We start from the raw sequence: 16,540 nt of genomic DNA on the forward strand, positions 1-16,540 counted from the left end.
CCTCCGCTGCAGAAACCAGCCGACTGCTGCTTCCTCCTGGGCTGCTAAGCCTGGCCGCCCCTAAGCGCCCCTCTCCAGCCGCCAGGCCCACCGAGGAGTCCTTGCCCCCCACTCCCCTCCCCGCCCCCCAGTCACCTCCTCCTTTGACCCTCGCGTACTGGCAGCCCGCGGCCCGGGCCAGGGCAGCGGGAGCAGGAGGAGCAGCGTGCGGAGCCGCATCAGCCTCTAGGACCCCAGGACTCCCAACTTGGGTGGCAAAGCCACGGAGCCGACTGCTGATGCCAACGCCAACCCAAGGGCCTCGAGGGCGACAGCAAGAGCTCAGCTGCCAAGGCCAAGGAGCCCCCATGTGCCTGCAAGTCGGGCCTGGAACAGCCTGAATTCCGGAGGTCCAGTGCGAAACGGGGCGAGGCCAAGTTCACAGGCAGATGGACGAATTACAAGCGGAACTACCCGAGGCCGCTGCGGTCCCCGCCGCCGCCACGGGCGACCCGCCACCAGAGGGCGCCCCGCCCCAGCCCGGGGTGCACAACCTCCCCATGCCGGCTCTCTTCTCCTGAAACAGGCGCCCAAGACCCGCGCCGGAAGCACATTTGCTGGAAACAGACCGGCCCGCGAAGGTGAGCAGGACGCTGGGTCCCTGAACGATGCTTTTAAAGGCTTTGATTCCACTGCCTACCCCTTTTGCCAGTAGCGTTAAGCCGGAGTCGAGAGCTCCCTGCACCCCACCCTTCCCAGGGCAATATTTAAGGGAAGCACCCAGAGTTGGAAACTTGGGGGGAGGGGCATTGGGTACTTTTTCTTTTCTTTTTTCTTATTCTCTTTTCTTTTCTCTCTCTCTCTCTTTTTTTTTTTTTTTTTTAAAGTAGTACTTTCTTTGAAACATATAAATTGTATATAACCATCTTCACTTCTGTTCTGCTGCGGGGCTCCTGGGCTCCTGCCTGAGAAAACCTAGTTGTGCATGTGAACAGCTGTGAGTCCCCTGGGCCTCAGCCCCAGCTGGCACTCCGCCTGAACGGGCCTGATTTTCAGAGACTCCCTAAAGCCTGGGGTCGCAGTCTGGTGGCTGGGGTTCTGGTGGGTTTTCTGGGCAAAGCGTGTGCCCTCCTTCTCCTCCTCCTCTGCTGCACCCTCCCCCAGGAAAAAGGGAACAGCAAGCTTCTAGAAGGCACCGAACGCTGCTCACCCCGTGTTGCATGAGCAAAATGAAATGGAGCCAAGATGGCGGGCAAGACCCGCACGGAAGCAGGTCCAGGCATTTCTGGAACCCTGTCTCCTCTGCAGTGCGTGGGCCGTGATGACCCCGCTTCAGGGGCCAGTGGAAGTGAAAAAATATCAAAGAAAGAAAGAAGAGGAAAAGAGCCTGGGATGGGAGAAATGGAGTCCTTTCCCACTGCTTGTCTCGTCTGCATTCACACATGGGCCTTCCTGCCATCCTCCTTCCAGAGTTCATCCTTAAACCCGCACCCTCCAGCCTGCATCAGAAGACTCCAGGGTGAGAGATGGACCTGGAGGTGGCAGGGCTGGTGTGGGGCAGCGTCCCCCCAAGAGCTGCCTCCAGGAAACAGTATTAACCCCTGTCCTGTCCTGTCCTGGCGTGTCATGGCCACCCGTGCCTTTCTCCCCTCATGCCGGTGTCTGTCCTGGTCCTCAGAAGCCAGAGCGCCCCGTGTGCCTGCCCCGGCCCCTTTGGGGACAACTAAGGATGGGTGGTGTGGCCGCTCCACCAGGCTCCTGACGGTGGGAACCTTGGGTGTGGTTCTAGGCAGAGTGTTTCTGCTTTCTCCGCACCTGTTTGCACCATATCTTTAGGGCCCGTGGTTTTGGTGTGTTTGGTGTTCTGTCAAGCTGACAGGTGCATGGGTTCAGAGGTGTGTACGGTGTTGAATTTGTGGATATTTCTGGGAAAGAGGCCTGAGGAAAGGGTGGGAGACTAGTTGGGGCTGCTGGGCCCTCTCCAGGAGAGGGACTGGTGTTCCTGGTGTGAGTGGGGAGCTTGGAACTGGGAAGGGGGCAGAGATGCCTGCAGTGGACTCCCCTGGGACCTGGCTGAGGGCCAGTGCTGTCCACAGAGCCCCAGAGGAAGCCCACCCTGTGGCTGTGGCCTGGGGAGACAAGCCCAAGGGGAGTGGGCGAGGCCTGTGAGGCGGGGGGTCCTTCCCACCTGTGTGTCGGTACTTGCCGGCTGTCTCCTGCCTTTTCCTCCTCATCCCACCGCCTCAGCCACCTCGCTAAGGCCCCTGACTCTTCCTTGCTATTTATGAGGAAACCTGGTGTGCCAGCCACAGGGTTCCCCCTTCCAACTCCTTGGGGTGGCAGGTGAACGAGGCTCCTATACCAAACCCCCTTCCCCCAGAAAAGAAATAGTCATCGAGTTTGTGACCAGAAACAAGGGCGGGAGGGGCAGCCCCTCAAGGTCAGTGTGCCATGATCAGGTTGGTTTGGTTTGTCTTTGTGTCTTTTTTGTTTTTTTGATTTTTTTAAACAATGATTAGTGAGATTTTTCTTCAGCCCTGAGTGTTGGCCTTGAAGCAGAGGGTTGTAGCCCTTGGTGTTTGTAAGATAAGAAAGAATACACACTGTGGCTATGGTTGGGTTTTTTCCCCCTCCTTTGGGAATTTTCTTTTATAAAAGCAAAACTCAATACCTTTTAAAAACAGAAATCTGTGGATGAAGCTGGAACCAGCCTCTTGGAATCTTCAGCCTAAGCACCTCACGGGACTATGAATTCACCTGAGGTTTTCATTTGCTATCAGGCTGAGGTTTTAAAGAAAAATTGTTCTCTAACCAGGATTGTAACAAAAGTGTAAATACTATTTCACAGTTGAAAGTTGATGGTGCAGGTATCTATAGAATGTACTGTATTTTTACAGTGACTGTCACATGACCCTATTCCCCCCCTTTCTGTATTCCATATCTGTCTTCCAGAAATGTCACCTGCCCTTTCTCCTGTGGTCTCTTAATCCAATAATTGTATTACTGCCATCAAAGGATGCAGTTATTTTTAAGAAAAAAAGAAATATTATACATACTAATTATTTAAAATTACATAGGTGTCCAGTAGAAATGTATAGTAAGGTTATAGTAAAAATTGATAATAACTATCAAAAATTAGGAGAGGCTAGAGAGAAGAAATAGAAATAGTATTAATAAGCTGTCTTTATATTTCATACCAGAGAGTCAGATGTGACAGATCAAGAGATTTTAATGTAAGCATATTTTTAAATATTAAAGAACTAAACTACTAGAAGAGCTACAACAAAAAAGTTAAAAGTGATCACTTCTTGAAAGCTAGAGTTCAGATTGGAAAAGGTGGGTTGGGGGATATTACTTTTCATTTAAAACACCTATTATAGAATTTTATTTTATTTTATTTTATTTTAAGGAATTCCTTTATTTTTATTATTTATTTATTTATTTATTTTTAGCTGTGTTGGGTCTTCGTTTCTGTGCGAGGGCTTTCTCTAGTTGCGGCAAGCGGGGGCCACTCTTCATCGCGGTGCACGGGCCTCTCACTATCGCGGCCTCTCTCTATAGCGGCCTCTCTTGTTGCGGAGCACAGGCTCCAGACGCGCAGGCTCAGTAATTGTGGCTCACGGGCCCAGTTGCCCCGCAGCATGTGGGATCTTCCCAGACCAGGGCTCGAACCCGTGTCCCCTGCATTGGCAGGCAGACTCTCAACCACTGTGCCACCAGGGAAGCCCTAGAATTTTATTTTTTTAACAAATGCATATATTACTTTATTATATTTTTAGGAAATAAAATATCCAGAATCTAGGATATGCTTAATAAATATTCCTTTCCACATACATATTCTTTATAGAAGTCTCTAAGCAAGCAGTTTTTCTAAGTTACTCCTTAGATTGACTCCCCTGACTTCTTTTTTTTTTTTTTTTTTAAATTCACGTTCTTATTTATTGATTGATTTATTGATTGATTGATTGCTGTGTTGGGTCTTCGTTTCTGTGCGAGGGCTTTCTCTAGTTGTGGCATGCGGGGGCCACTCTTCATCGCGGTGCGCGGGCCTCTCACTATCGCGGCCTCTCTTGTTGCGGAGCACAGGCTCCAGACGCACAGGCTCAGTAGTTGTGGCTCACGGGCCCAGCTGCTCTGTGGCATGTAGGATCTTCCCAGACCAGGGCTCGAACCCGTGTCCCCCGCATTGGCAGGCAGATTCTCAACCACTGCGCCACCAGGGAAGCCCTCCCCTGACTTCTGAGTTTTAGTTCTGTGACTATAAAATTTTAATGTGAATTTAATCTCCTAAGGGATCCTATTAAAATGCAGATTCTGATTCAATAGAGCTGAGGTGGGGACTAAGAATTTCTGCATTTCTAACAAGCTCCCAGGTGACACAGACGCTGCTGGTCTGTGACCCACAGTTTGAATAGGAAGAATATCCCTGGATATCTCCCCACCCCCCATTTATGAGTTATATTTTCCTGCTTCTTTGCATGTATGGTGACTTTTTTTGGGGGGGGGGCGTGAGAATTTCCTTTAATTTCCAATTAAGTAAATACTGATTGATATCGAGGCTCATAGGTCTGGATGGTTAACTCAAATTCCTTAGCAAATCCCAGTGGATGCTGATTCAGGTCGGGAAATTCCTTAGCCAAGGCTCTAAGTTCTGCTCAGGTCCAGGGTGTGTAAGTAAGCACCCAGGACGGTTCACCTCTCCCTGTAATAGGTTTCTTCTTAAAGGGAGCTATAATACTTCTGATTTCTTTTTATCTTCCTTTGCTGGGGAAGAGGGAGCAGCAGGAGGCAGAAGAGTTGGAAGAGAAAAAGAACGTCTGGGTGTGTGGTGACTTCTGATTGGATGCCAGACATGGTGAATGTTACCTTGTTGCATGCTGGATATTTTCATGTTCTTATAAATATTCTTGAACTTTGTTCTGGGATGCAGCTAAGTTACTTGGAAATAGTTTGATCCTTTTGAGGTGTTGGTCGATCCAGAGAAGTCTTTAGTCTGGGGATAATTTTACCCCACTACTGAGGCAATACTCTTCTGAGTTCTCCATCACTTTTTCACTCTGGCTATTGGGAACACAAATGATTCCTTGCCCTGTGTGAGCTCCGGGGGATTCTTTTCTCTGCCTTTGGTAGTTTCTTCATACACGTGCTCTGATCAGTACTCAGTTGATGACAGGAAGAGAATTCTCTCCACATCTCTGGAGTTCTTTCTCTGTCCAACTCCCTCCTATCTTGTCCTCTGCCTTGCAAATTCTAATTGCCTAGGTTTCTCAACTCTATCTCTTTAACTTAGAGAGACCGATGGGCTCTTCCTGTGTTCTTCTCTTGCAGGCTGGAAATTCATGTAGGCACTTTGTTTCCCCTCTCTCAGAGATCACTGTTGTACACTGACTGATGTCCAAACGTCTTAACAGCATTGTTTTCATATATTTTTCTTAGGTTATAGTTATTTTGGTCATGATGATAAATTTGGCTCTCTCTCTTGGCCACATGCAGAAGTCCCTGGATATTAGTTTCTATCCCAATTGGCTTTGCTTATTTAGCTTAGTGTCAAGAACTATGAAGAGTCGGAGATTTTACCCTGCTTGCAAAATAACAAGTTAGTCGGCCACAGTTTTAAAATGCTAGCAGAAGACACGAGACTCCGGGGTCAGAGGCAAAGGATTTATTATTCAAGGCACAGCAAGAAGCTTGAGCTTCCTGTTCTTATTGGTTCCCCTTGTCCCCTAAATCCTGTGGAGTGATGTGGAAGGATCTAGATAAACAGTGTGCACAGAGTGGGTCTGTGTCATAGCTGAGGAATCCTGAGTCTCAGTATTATAAAGAAGATGCTAGCCAATTTGCCAAAATTTGTTCCAGAGGGAGAGATTTTAAAACTTATTCTCGTCACCAAAGACATGTTCTCTGCCGAGAGGGAGACACTATCTTTTTCTTCCAAGATTGTTTGCTATACAATCATTCTTGGAAATATAGTCAGATAAAAGTTGTCACAACACATGTTGAAACTGTGGAGAATAGCTCCTGAACATTGAGCTTTGCTAAGTGACCTGGCTGAGTGCTTTTGGTACTGTGGTTATCTCAATTATTTTTTATTAGGTATTGAATGATGCAGAATACCTATGAAGGATGACTTAAATAAGGGCCAGACTAGTTTGGCAATGAATAGCTCTTAGGACACACACATTGATTATTTAGCATGTACTCAATTTCAACAAATTGGATTCTTTCTAAGCATTAGCACAAAAATTACTCACTTTTTCAAGGAAAATTACCAAGCAAGGTAGGTTTCGGCATTTTTAGAGTTGATATCTGATCTCAACTTTAAGGTGGGCACATATTCACAATGTACATTCAATGCCAACTTGTTGAACTTCTTCAATAAGGTATAATAATATTGTTGAGCATGTAAAAGGATCATTTCCAATTTAAATTTTATATGTCTCATCATCAAGCTGGTTATTTGCCAAACTGGACAGGTGAAGCTGTGAGAGATAAGTCTGCTAGGTGCAGTGAGGATCTTTTTCTTTCTTTGGAGAATTTCTTGGTCTTTGATAATATTTTTCATGTGATGCTGTCTGAAGGATTCTAATTATGAGAAACAGAGAGTAGATATGGCACAATTAGACTTGATTAAAGAAACAGAGCTGATAATACTGACTTTTAAAAAAAAAATTTATTTTATTTATTTATTTTTGGCTGCGTTGGGTCTTCGTTGCTGCGTGGGCTTTCTCTAGTTGTGGTGAGGGGGCTACTCTTCACTGTGGTGTGCAGACTTCTCATTGTGGTGGCTTCTCTTGTTGTGGAGCACAGGCTCTAGGTGCGCGGGCTTCAGTAGTTGTGGCACGTGGGCTCAGTAGTTATGGCTCACGGGCTCTAGAGCACAGGCTCAGTAGTTGTGGCGCACGGGCTTAGTTGCTCCGCGGCATGTGAGATCTTTCCGGACCAGGGATAGAACCAGTGTCACCTGCATTGGCAGGCAGATTCTTAACCACTGCGCCGCCAGGGACGTCCCTATATTGACTTTATTATTTGGTAAAATCCCATGGGAAACTAGAACTATTAGGCAAAACTATCTTGACAATGTCATAAGCAAGTCAATAGAAGCCACTCAAAGGCTTAGTTGGCTTATTTAACAATTTAAACACATTGCATTCTCTAAGGAGGCAGGTTTTATCACATATTCAAGGCAAGCTCATGAAAGAGGTAGAGACATTGTGCTCATTGTATGGCTTCATGTTAGAGCAGAATGAGAAAGGCTAATATTTATAAATGACTTCAAGGTTAAGTTTGTGTCTGTCTGACTTGTAAATGGATCTAAAGCTTTTTGTGGGTGGCATGAGAGAAGTCTCTAACTCCAGATCAGCAGGAGCTCTTGCCTTAGTTTATGTGGACACAAGGAGATGCTTCAGGAAGCCTGTGAGTCTGTGTACAATTTTATGTGAATGGATGTGTTGCACTTTAGGGGGCAGGGATTCAATAACTTTCATCAGATTCTTGAAGGATCAGTGAAGATTAAGAACAGTCTTTCAATGCCCAGATTAACCAAGGAATAACTCAGAGACATTTAGCTGGGTATTTTTATATTCTCAAAGTTATCTGGAATGAAAATTGTACACTCAAATGTTAGGAAGAGTTAGTAGAATGAGTCAAGAGATGAAGGAAAAATCAGGATTAAAAGAGACAGAGGGGTGAGGGTAATTTAAAACAACAACAACAACTATGGTTAATCTGAGAACAAAAAATCTTGAGTGTACATTTTTTCGGTAAAATAATTATCTGACAAGTAGTACAGAAGTCAGGCTGGAGGGTTTTTTTTGTTGTTGTTTTGTTTTTGTTTTTGAGATGGCCAACTAGGGTATTGAAGAAAACAATTTTAGTTGCTGATAAATTCTCCTTGAGAGTTCTTGTAAGGTATACACATGACATGTTTCTTTCTTCACATGCCATCCATCAGTGCCTTCACCATAGTTAAGCTAGTTCAGCCTCATTTCCCTCAGAATTTCTCACTGGTCCAGTTGAAAAAAACCCCAAGAGAAGATCACATGGCAGAAAAACCACACAAAATATTTCCTGAGTGATGAGCCCTGATCTCTAATAGCCAAACTCTTAAATTAGTTCTATTTTTATGCTTCTTCCAGGACGCAGCCACTTTATTACTTCAAAATTCTGGACGAAGTTTTTGACACACATTTCAAACTCTGTTAGCTTAGAAACAACTGAATTATCATTTCCTCAAACTGTATGTTTTATGAGAAGCATAATTCAAGAGCACATGTTTTATTATTAGTCACTATGCAAAGCAATTTCATATTACTAGGAAAATTGCCAAGGATGATTAAAGTCTATTTAATAATTAATTGACCTATCAGAATCCTTTTTTCTCAGCATTCAGGAGCTATATATTGGCCTAATTATGGCCAGGAAATTGATCTCAGACTATCATTATTTCTTTACTCAGTTTTAAAACATTGCTGTCAAAACCCAATTAGAGAGAGGAGAGATGTAAAACTATATGGAATTCTATTTTTAATTAGTGTTATCCTGGCTTATACCTTAGGACTCTTTTCTAATATCCTGCTTCAGGATCTTAGGACATATTGTTCTGCCCGCTAGAATGTTCTTTCCCTAGATATTCACATTCAGGGATTTGCTCCAAAATTTTCTCCTTAAAGGTGCTTTCTCTAATTACACTGAAAAGTATTAATCTATATTACCTAAAATTTAGTTATCTAAAATGTTACCTACATTTTTCTCTTCTCCATGCTGCTTAATTTTTCTTCAGAGCGCTTGCCCATTGTATTCCAGATATATTTTTATTTATATCCTTTACTAGAATGGAAGGAAGCTTAGCGAAGGCAGCTTCACTATTGAATCTCTTGCTTCTAGAATGGTGCCCAGAACACCGAAGTTCCTATTTGTTGAAAGCATGAACATGTGGACTTTTATCTAAGTATTTTGGAATAGTTTCTTTAGATGGATTGTGTAGTTGTCCTTCAACTATACCAAAAATAATGGTAGCTTCTTTGACTATGTTAAATACGGAGTATATTGCCTTGTTCTAGGAGAAGTTTCTAAGAAGTTCGATTTTATGCTTAGCAATTATTAGAACAGCTGAACATCAATAGCATAATCTTAGTTTTCATATTTACCACAAATGTATAAAATATAATCGGTCACTTTTTAACTTATTCAGTAGTTTAAAATTTCATCTTTTGGTGTTTAAATTGTCTTTTTTTTTTTTTTTTTCTTATTATCTTGTATGGAGATGTGGTATCCCGACCTATCACTAGTATGGAAGATTAAAGATCAAAGATCTAACTTATCCATTTATCATTTTACCCCATGTAATTCCAAAATCAAGGTAAGATCCATACAAAGAGTAGCTGAAATAATAAAGAAGAAATTAGGATTCATACAAAATGTGAGGGAAAGGATGGTGTGAGTGGCTAAAAGTCAAAGTTGCTGCCATTGTCCATTATTCATATTCTTTGATTCCAGAAACTCAACAGCTAAATTTAGGATTCAAGAATTTTAATCAACTCAATTCAGGTGCTAAAAAGTCATATTCCACTTGCATCTTTCAGGTAGTCTGTTTCACTTTTATTCTTAAATATTACATTTTACATTCCATGATAATCTTTAAATTACTTCAGGACTTATTTGAAATGCATACGGCACAGAGTCAATTAAAAAAAAAGCCATGATCTTCATTTTCAGAAGAGCTGTATGTGTAACTCTATTGCATCTTTTAGTATTCATGGTGATAAAGTGTAGACTAATTTATGGTCATCTCAATGTAGAAAATGAACCAATATCCATACAATATAGAGTCAAAATCATTTTACAGCTATTTTTAATCTAAAACTCTCAATTTTGAACAGAGATTTTTTAATCATCAACCTTTATCCTTCTTTTTGATGAAATGGGGTAAAAGCTGAAAAAAGATAATTGAAAAAACAGTTAAAAATGACTTAGTTATACTGATCCAAATGGTCTTAGCCTGCTATCAAGGTTTGCTGCTGAAATTTTTTCCATTACCTGTCATCAAGAAGTGGAGAAGTATGGTCACTATAAATTATGTTGCAGAGCTATTGCAGTAGAAAAATGGCAGCCATTATTTTATCAAATTACTTTTTATCTACAAGACTGCTCTCCTTGCTGCCGTGGTATTGTAAATTAGGTGGCAACGTTTGAAAAAGAGAGTTGTTACTTAGTTTCTAATCTCTACTGCTATCGGTGACAGAATAACTTTGTCTTTTAAGTAAATCCTGTAAGACCCCACTGAGTACTTTGTGGTCTGGGCTACTGTACTTGTTTGGTGCTAATACATTCTCATGATAAAAATAAATTTAAAGGAATATTTTATTTCATTAGTATTATGGGGCTATGAGTTAGCCAAGAGGTATTATGAACTTGAAGAATGGTTAATTTAACATATAGTACTTAAATCTCTTGATATTCCAACTTCCAACTGCAATTTCTTCATTGAGCTAAAATTGTAACCTCCGGCATAGGCTTCTATATGTTGCAGTGTTTTTCATAAATGTTATTCGGCTATGGTTTGGCAGAAAAAGAAAAAGCAAACCCTAATACATGTTTGGCAGAAAAAGAAAAAGCAAACCCTAATACATGTTTAGGGTTGTGGTTTGGCAGAAAAAGAAAAAGCAAACCCTAATACATGTTTAGGGTCTATGACATATTAGGTGTTTTATCTTGACCAATGCTTATGATTCTGTACCTTATAGATATCTGGTAACTATAGGTATTATTACATTTATTTTATTTTATTTTTATTTATTTATTTATTTATAATTAATTAATTAATTTATTTTTGGCTGCGTTGGGTCTTCGTTGCTGTGCCCAGGCTTTCTCCAGTTGCGGTGCGTGGGGGCTACTCTTCGTTGCGCTGCGCGGGCTTCTCATTGCTGTGGCTTCTCCTGTTGCAGAGCACAGGCTCTAGGCGCGCAGGCTTCAGTAATTGTGGCATGCGGACTCAGTAGTTGTGGCTCGTGGGCTCTATAGCACAGGCTCAGTAGTTGTGGTGCATGGGCTTAGTTGCTCTGCGGCATGTGGGATCTTCCCGGACCAGGGCTTGAACCCATGTCCCCTGCATGGGCAGGCGGATTCTTAACTGCTGCGCCACCAGGGAAGCCCTACATTTATTTTATAGATAAACTTTCACCAAATCATATAACTTCAAGAAAGAAGAGTCAAGACTGGTCAGAATCTAAAGCTATGTTTTTGTACTACGTCATATTATTCACACACATTTTTTATATTGGGAACTATGAGAAAGGCAAGGATAATTATACCTATTTAGTACGAGGAGAAGAGGATTGAACATGTCTTTAAGAAGGTGTAATGTTTAGGAGGCAAGATGATGTGTGGAAATAGTCCGGAAACTGAAGTTTTGGAACTCAAATCCTTGATTTAGGCACTAAATAACTGTATGGGTGAACGAATAATTTAACTTAAAAAAGATCCCATTTCCTTCTATGTAAAATGAAGGAGTTGGTTACAATATTTGAAGTTCTCTTCTATGCCTTACTTACTTTGATTCTGTGATGTTGAAAGATTACTGCCTTAACTATCTCGATTTTAGGTGAAGAGAGAAGATGCCTTAGAATGAATTTATGAAAGGCACAAAGGGAATTCTTGTTTACTTAAAGGAAAGGTTATAATCAGAGGCCATGGAAACACCATCTTTAGGATTTTTAAGAATTTGAAGGACCACTTTATTGGAGTGCCTTGAGAATGAAAAAAAAAATCACTTATCAACAAATACACTTTTGAGTCCTTTCTGTGTGCAAAACACTATGGAAATGTATAAGATATAACTACTACCTTCAAGGAGACTTTGATCTAGTGGGGGAGATAGATGTGTAAACACTAACAGAATATAGTATTTGTACACTACTGTATAATAGGATCTAATCTTACTGAAGTAGTCAAAGAAATGACTTAGAAACCCAACAGTGATTCAGAAGAGCTCTCTCTCTACTTAATATTTGCTTCAACCACATGAAAAGCATTACATAACCTAAAGCAATACTTTAAATACTTCTTTTGTCACTCATCCATTTTCCTCACACAATCCCAACTCTGTGCCTCTTTCTTCTCAAAGTTTTGCCAAATTACACCCCTGCACATCTTGTGTCTTTCTCTCTTCTTTCTCCCCATTCTCTCTTATGTACTGATTTTGAAAGACAAAATCCAGAGGAACCAATCTGGCAGGAGAAAACCCATCTCTGAAAGCAGAGAAGGAAAAGACCAAGCCAGCAAATGGAGAACATGCCTACAAGGGTCTCTGATAGTTACAGCCTGGTTTTTCTAGCTTGCTTTCCTCCCCTTCCCTTCCCTTTCTCTTTGGTACAGAACTTCTTCCTGTGGAAGATGTGTATCGGGTAGTTTGTGGGGCTAACACCATCACCAACTAGCCACAGAGATAGACGGGCTCCAGGACTGTCCATCAGACTCCCTCGTTCCCCTGACCAAAATGAATGGTTCAGGGACATGCACATGTCCAAAACTGTGTCAGTCAGATGCCCTCCAGGGGATTGGTTGTAGACTCTTTTCTTCCTTTGTGTATCACAAGCTGTAAAGATCATAGTGTGGAATTGCCAGCATTTGTTTCCCCTCCTTTCCTTGGTTGGATTCAATAGGCTGCCCGAAGAATGAAGCTGACTAAGGAGGAGGGCAGAACTGGAAAATGGGAAGAAAAATAAACCACTGGCAGCCTGAGCCTCTAGGTCTAACAGTGTCTGAGGCTGATGCACCCCTGAATTTTCCAGTTACATGAACTAATAAGTCCCATCTTTTTTTCTTTTCACTTAATTTAAGTTGATTTTCTCCCTCTTGAAATGAAAAGAGCTCTGTATAATGTACATCTATAGCAGTATTTGTGGGAATAGTCACATATTAGCAATCGTTGTCCAGTCATACTTCCTGTGGGTTAGTCCTTATAGGGGGTAACAAAATATTAGTCCAGAACACCTAAATATTTTCATATCTCAAGTTCCCATCCTACTTGCTTAGTTAGTAGGGCTCTGTTTACAGTTCAGTGTCTCCTCTCCCTTTTCCTATGTTGAGATTGTATATAATACCTCTCAGGTTCCTCTGTAGGTGCTATGAAGTAAACCCCACCTTAGTTCATTGCAGTACCTTCTTCAAGACCTTGGGACTAGGGGATGGTTAACTTCTCAAAGAGCAAACTGGCGTTCTTGGTATTTAATCCCCTCTCCTCATGACCAGTATTTTAACTCTGGAGATGAAAAAGGAACATGGGAAAGCCCTCTTTGACACAATAAAGCAAGAAACAAAGGCTTCCTTTGGAATATATTCCAATCACACTGGATCTGCAATCCTCTGGGAGAGAATGATGGGATAACTATATCCTTCCCACTTATGACCTGCTCTAATTTACTAGAACCAAATTAAGAAGCTGCATCTTAACCAAGGTCCCCTGGCTTACTCTAGAGGGCTCCCTGACCATGATTAGAGGAACCAGCTTATCTCTACCTGCTGAGATCTCATCTGTTAGGATTCGTCTTCAAGGGAAGGAGATACACCTTCTTTACTTCCAGCTTCCAAGACCACTCAAAGGGTGACTTGGCTGAGCTTCATTAGTCTGGCTATACAAAAATTAGCTAACTGTCTCCTCAGTTCTCATTAGATTCAGTATTCAGAGTTAATGAATGTTTTTAGCTTGAGTTTCCGGAAGATCTGTGATGCCATTTGTGTGAAATAGAAAATATAAGAGATAGTGTAACTTGTTTTGGGGGCTGAGACAGGGATAATTTTATCTTGGGGCAAGTGGAGTGTGAGTTATCAGATAGGTGTGCATGTGGGAATGCCTTGCCAGGGGCTGGGAATGCTGGTCTGAAATTCAGTAGAGAGGCTATAAATTGTAGTGAAGAGAGTGAGGGAGACACTGCTGAGGGAGGAAATGATTATAAGAGAAGGAGAGCGTCAGATGAGCATCATTGTGATGCCAGCCAGTGATCCTCAGACCAGGGTACAAAGAGACTTTCCACAGGGTATACTGGTGGTTCATTTTACAGACACCATCTTCCAGAGAATTGCCTTCATGTGTGCTGTTTTCTAAAGCTGATTTACCTGAGCAGTTATCTGAGGTAGATATTCCCTTTGCCACCTGCCCTTCCACAAAACCCCTTTGCCCATGTTGCAGAAGAAAAGCCTACCTTCACCCATTAAGAATCTTATTATGAGACTTGACCTTGGGACTTCAAAGCCTGCAGAGCAGCAGGCAGAGGGACTGTTCAGTGATTCCTCTAATCGAGACATGATAAATTTCTTCTTCTCATTAAGATGTATAGACCCAATAAAGTTTTCCTTTTTGTATTTATAATTTTACTTTCTCTATATATACTTTCTATATTTGTATTCACCTTTTAAATTTATATATGTTATTATATAGATTATTTTTGTTAATTTTATATCAGTACTAATTTTAATGAATTATTAATTCAAAGAAAATGTATAGCCTTGTGTTAATAGAATATTAAAAATAAATTCCTATATTTTGTTGCAGAGGACTATAATAAGGAGATAATGAACAACTTTCAAGTATAAAAATATATATAAAGATCACATGCTGTGGAGTCACAGGAAGAGAAATACAGATTCGAGGAGAAAAAGAAACAGAATTCTCAGGACCTACAAACAAAAATATTTGTACTACTTGAACGTTATTGATGCAGGCGATTGGTATGTCTTTGACATTAATGTGAGCAGTGTCCCAGTGACAAATGTCTTACAGGAAGCTAAGTGTTTAGATTCTTAGACTCCAACTGGCTTCTTAGAATCTAATTTAGAGCCTTAATTTATAAATTTATTCTTTTGTAGCTCCTTTAGGGCTCCCCTTGGGAAAAACTCAGGGGCCTCAATGGTCATCTTGTTCAATCACTTTAGATCTTGAATAATCTTTTCAGTCCTCTGAAAAAGTTATTCATCTTTCCTTCTGTCTCTTCATCTGTCCTTTCCTTCACCCCCTTCCTTCTTTGCATGAACACAGTTATAAAATGAAATTTTTTATACTAAGGATTTATGATAAGTGCTGGGGATATGACTGGTGAAGAAAATGACAAGTTCCTGACCTCTCTGAGCCTGTAGTCTAGTGGGAAATACAGCCAATGGAAGAAGCATTTCTGTAAAGTTCAAGGGCTGTAACCAAGGAAGCACAGGATATTATGGTAAGAACAGATAAGAAACATGTTACTTTATCAGTGAATGTTTCTAAGAATGTGTCATTTAAGTTCACTCACTATTTTGTCATTTTGTTCTTTCTTGCCCAGCCCTGTTCTATTGAGGATCAAGACAGATAAACTTGCAGGGCTCATAGAACTTACATTCTATTGAAAAGGTAGAGACAGAGAAAACAGACAATAGAGGAAATGAATAGGATACGTTTCAGATAATGATGGCTGCTATGTAGAAAAGCAGGGTGATTCATTCATTCGTTATATTAAAATTTAATGAGTGCCTAGTATTTTCTTGGCATTGCTCTAAGTGCTGAGCATACAGAGAATAAGACAAGACATTGTCTCTTCTCATGGAGTTTACATTTATTTTTATTAGGGGAGAGAAATAATACGCAAGCAAAAATGTGTAGTAGGAGGTCAGATAGTGATAAGGATTATAAACTGAAATGATAAAAGAGAAAGGGAAAGTGTGTGGAGAGGTCTGTTTTTTTAAACATCTTTATTGGAGTATAATTGCTTTACAATGGTGTGTTAGTTTCTGCTTTATAACAAAGTGAATCAGCTATACATATACATATATCCCCATATCTCCTCCCTCTTGCGTCTCCCTCCCACCCTCCCTATCCCACCCCTCTAGGTGGTCACAAAGCACCAAGCTGATCTCCCTGTGCTTTGCGGCTGCTTCCCGCTAGCTCTCTATTTTACATTTGGTAGTATATATAAGTCCATGCCACTCTCTCACTTCGTCCCAGCTTACCCTTCCCCCTCCCCATGTCCTCAAGTCCATTCTTTACATTTGCGTCTTTATTCCTGACCTGCCCCTAGGTTCTTCAGAACCATTTTTTTTTTTTAAGATTCCGTATATATGTGTTAGCATACGGTATTCATTTTTCTGTTTCTGACTTACTTCACTCTGTATGACAGTCTCTAAGTCCATCCACCTCACTACAAATAACTCAGTTTCCTTTCTTTTTATGGCTGAGTGAGAGGTCTATTTTTGATAGATGCTGGTGAGGGAAATATCCCAAGGCAGTAAGAATTGAGCAGAATTCTGAATGAAGTGAGGGACCAACTCAAGTAAATATCTGGGGAAATTTTGTTCCAGGTAGAGGAACCTGCAAGTGAAAAGATTGTGAGGCCAAGAGCATGCAAAATATGTTCAAGGAACAGCAAGGAGTCTGGCATGGCTGGAGCAGAGAGAAGCACTGTTAGAGAGCAGCTGAAGATGGAGGGAGCCAGAGGTCAGACCACAAAGCTTTGCAGATCATGGTGAGGAGGATTTTGTTCTAAATGTGATCAGAAGCCACTGGAGGATTTGAGCAGGGAGTGAGGTGGTCTGGTTT

The 16,540-nt window shown here is 41.5% G+C and overlaps 1 long non-coding RNA gene across 2 annotated transcripts in view; it reads left to right on the top strand.

Annotated features, from left to right (window-relative positions):
* The first annotated feature begins 585 nt into the window (after positions 1 to 585).
* The window catches only part of LOC133096360 (uncharacterized), a 521,763-nt gene continuing 505,808 nt past the window's right edge, over positions 586 to 16,540 (top strand). For both annotated transcript variants that reach the window (XR_009701769.1, XR_009701770.1), the window contains exons 1-3: positions 586 to 620; positions 14,528 to 14,703; positions 16,303 to 16,466. This is a non-coding gene — a long non-coding RNA (uncharacterized LOC133096360). The remainder of the gene's footprint in view (positions 621 to 14,527; positions 14,704 to 16,302; positions 16,467 to 16,540) is intronic.

This window comes from Eubalaena glacialis, chromosome 8, assembly GCF_028564815.1.
Source record: "Eubalaena glacialis isolate mEubGla1 chromosome 8, mEubGla1.1.hap2.+ XY, whole genome shotgun sequence".
Taxonomy (NCBI): Eukaryota; Metazoa; Chordata; class Mammalia; order Artiodactyla; family Balaenidae; genus Eubalaena; species Eubalaena glacialis.